This window comes from Lissotriton vulgaris, chromosome 8 (assembly GCF_964263255.1).
Source record: "Lissotriton vulgaris chromosome 8, aLisVul1.2, whole genome shotgun sequence".
In the NCBI taxonomy this organism is placed as follows: domain Eukaryota; kingdom Metazoa; phylum Chordata; class Amphibia; order Caudata; family Salamandridae; genus Lissotriton; species Lissotriton vulgaris.
This window is the reverse complement of record NC_141696.1, coordinates 1,457,250,315-1,457,254,482: the sequence shown is the minus strand read 5'-3', so window position 1 is coordinate 1,457,254,482 and position 4,168 is coordinate 1,457,250,315.

Genomic DNA, 4,168 nt, shown 5'->3' with positions numbered 1-4,168 from the left:
CCTTCAGAATCCTGCGATCTATGGTGACTTCAGCTGCGCTGTCTAGTATTGTTTGAGCCCACTCCTCGTTCTTGAGTTGTGTCCTCAAGATCCTCGGCATGTCTGATCTTTATGCTTGCTACCTTCTTTTTGGAAAATTTAGCTTTTTTACTTTGGTGAACCGGTTCTTTGTCTTTGGACTTGACGCGTTCTTCCTTGTGTTCTGACCGTCCTCTTCTTTCCGATTTCTGCGAGGAAGTCTGAAAAGATCGAGAGAGACGTGTATCATTATCTTGATATCTGTCCGTTTTTTTCAAATTATCCCTATTCCTAAAGTTGTACCTTTTTTCAGAGGGCTTCTGTTGGGGAGACCTACTTCCCCTTTGGGGAGATCTTACTCTGGACTAAGAACGTTTCTCTCTAGGAAGAGTCTGTTTAGTCTTTTCCCACTTCTTTTTAGGAGTAGTGAGATTATTTTTAATAAATACCTTTTCAGGATTTTCTGTTAATTCAGGTTTTACTGGTTTCCCACCCAAACTATCTCTTCCTAATTCTTCATAAGATTTTTCAATAATTCTATCAAGATCATATGGTTGGTCTGTTATATCTGTTTCTTTTAACTTTTGGCGGATTGCCACGGATGCTGCTTCACCTCTAATGTTAGCTAATAGTATAGCCGAGACCAGTTTGAAATCTTTTAGTAATTTCATACCTAGATTTAAGGCCGGTTCTGGACCGTATTCATTTTGAATCTGCTTCAGAACATCTGGTATCACCGCCATGGATGGTACACCATGTGTTTTTGTGTAGATTGAAGCAAAGACTGTACCCCAAGTGTCACAGTCCTCCACATGTGGTGCTATCCCCATTGGTAAACAGATTGTCAGAATTCTGTGTTTCTCATGAGGTGTACTATCAGGAAATACTGCCTCTATTTGAGTAATTTTTTCGAGCTAACCAGAACGGAATTTGTTCCCTCTTTGCGGGTAGTTTGCCAATGACTGATTGTATAGTCTGTGGTGTTATTTTATTTGTGTTCCCCTGGTGAGGGGTGTGCTGAGGAATTTTTATAGCTGGTTGGACCGTTAAAGTCCGCATGACATATTGAGCCAATTGTCCGTGTATTTTAATTAATTGTTTCAGCTGAGCTAACAGTTCTGGACCTGTCATTCAGTTAATGTCAGGATGTGATTTGTAGCTGGCTTGTACCGGCCATGTGGCTCCTGGTCTACCGGATAATGTGATTTTGATGTTGTATGGCACCTTTAAACCAGAGCTGATGCTCCTGGTAAGTTAATGGAATTTCAACGTCCTCGAAAGAAACGTATTCCGCTGGAGGTTCCTCTAATTTGTAGTAGTGGAACTCGTGTGTTAGTGCATTTGCTTCAGGAAATAGAATCCATGAATAGAATACCTCTGTCTGCCGATATTCATGTGCCTCTATAACAAAGATTACTTTACCACCTCTTGATGATACCCCATTTTCTATAAGTTTTATAGCTATGGTTTTTCTTACATTTGCCGGGATAATTATTGCATCCGGCTCATTTTGTTGGAGATTTGTGTCATCTAAGACGCCTGAGCTGCTGCTGCAGCTCTATCCCTTTCATCGTCATCTTCTGACATTTTGTCAACTGAAAGTTTTTTGCAGAGCAAAGTTTCAAGGAAATAAAGATTAGGTGCACAATATTTTGGAACACTGTATCCTTCAACGTTGAACAAACCGAATGACTAATACATAGGATTCTCGTCCTACTTAGTTCTGGCGGATATTAACCTTTTACCCACTCCAGACGTGTATTGGAGTATTTTACGGGAAAAAGGGGTCTGTGTGAAAAGCACGACTGAGTTACTCTAGTATCTAGCGTTAAATTATCACCTTACGAAACGTTGGGCACCATGTAGTGTAGTTTCTATATTCCCAATAGGCTCTGTGCATTGGAATAATATATACTGTAGTTTAGACGTAGGACTGAAGTCGACTAGGTCTCTACCGATTATATTAAACTTAATAGTGAGTGCCAGCTAGCTCAGAGGTCACTAGAAACTTTCTCGAATTCACAAGAAGGGATTAGTTTCTGACAACCGAATAAACATGACAACTTTGTTTCCCAAGAATAAGAAATTAAATCTCTAGAGTCGCGGAAACAATAGATAACTATTTTACTCAGTCAATCGTGCATGCTTTGTTTCACCAGAGATGCAGAGAAATAGAGAGACGGGCGTTTTCAAAAAAAGTATTTATTGAACAGTCTTCTTTCTCAAGCATTGGAAATGAACTGCTACAATTGTAATACTGGTTATAAAGTACAAGGCATATAATACGAACAGTATTATACAGTAGTACTGTAAAAGCATAATATGGTTTCTAAGCCATAAAGTGCATAAAATGTATAAAATACATACAGTGATAAAATGATGACTAAAAGTACTCAACTGGTGCTTCTAAAATACACCTACCCTGGTGTACCTAACCTCAGTCTAGTACGAGGGAAGAACTAAGTGAGGAGTAGCCTAAGTTTAGTAGTTCTCTGCCAGGAATCTATTCCAAGAATTCTCTAAGAGGTCTAATCAGCTCCGTACCTTGGTTTTAGAATGAAGGAGGTCTTGTATCTCTCTCTCAGGACTCGATTTCCCAGATACTCGCAAGGGTAAGCCAAGAAACACTAGTGCAGGATTTCTTGGCCAGAGAAAAGACAGCGTCTCTCTTAGTGTGTCAGTTGGAGGGTCGGGTTCCTTCGGCACTTGCTGCTGCAGGGCGTCGGGCAAGTAGATAGTCGATCTGCTCCAAACCACCGTGTGTTTGTCTGGGCAAACCTAGGCATATTTATACTTTGAAGGTGCCGTCTGATGTATTCTGAAATATCAGCACAGTTTTGTGCTAGAAAAGATACCATCATACATCCTTATCTCTTGCATAGGAACTCAATAGAAAGATTGACACATGCCTTTTCTCGCGTTGAAGTCAGCAGAAGAAAAGTAAACAATGAGTTCTCTCAGAGTACAAAGCATCTGTCTTATTTGACCTCTGTCTTTGGATGTACAGCAAATGAGACAAGATAAGAACAAGATTTAAAGGCCTGTTTACAGATAATGCATACTTACGAGAGAAACAAAGTCAAGCTGGAAAGCCTAACACAACAAACAAACAAAAAAGTCAGCTAGGAAAGATAAACTCTGTAGAGTGGCTCAATAAAAAGTAAAAAACAGCCCCAAAAGTGTGAGCAGTGCAAGGACACAAGTACTTGGGCAATGCTCCAGGGGAGGTTCACATTGCGAGAAGAGGGAAGTGCAGACTGCAGAGCTGACCAGCAGGAAGCAAGCAATTGGGAGGGGCTTTGAAGCCCACCAATGTTAATTAATGGGAAAGCTCCAAGCCTACTAACTGGAAACAAAATGTCTTGAAGAATAATAATGGCACTCTCAGAACCTCACACTGCATTTATCCTCAACTCTCTGTCACACTATCATGGACACCCATCCACTTTCTGAAATCACCCGACTACCAGAGCCAACTCAGTTTGCAGTACAGGCTTTTAATATATCCCATGAAAAACAAAAATACAGAAACACAGCACTTAGGTGAAGAAAACGCTCTTAGGAAATAGGTACATTTACACAGTTCAACGTGAAGTAAAATGTGTGAAACTAAAAGTGAATGCTTTATTGAATTGGTGGCTTCAAGGTTTGATTTACTCATTGTTAAGAAAGATATCATTGTGTTTGCTTGTAAAGTTAAAGATCAGAAAGATAGGGCCTTGTTGGCGCCTATTTTAAAGTCAGTTTTGCTGAGCACCCAACCCACATAGAGCCCCGACCCACTACATTCACAATCATATAATCTCAATATTCTGTCTCGCTCTCTCACTGGAAGCAAAGCCAGACATCCCACTAGTGTTTTTTAAAGAGGGCTGCAACTGTCTTGCACAGTTTACACAGCATAAATAACCTGCCAATAAGCAGTTAATCAGGATCAAGATTCATGGTGCCATAAAATTGAGTGCCAGTGGGGACCATTGGCAACCATAGTAAAATACATCATCCTGTTTGGCAATGTACCATACAACAGCTGACTTTTTTTACTACCATAGTATGTGGCTTAATTGACAGAGACTATGCGTATGCAAAAATATCAAACCTTTAAACAAACAGATCTGAGGATATAAAAGTGGCATTAAAGGATTGAAGA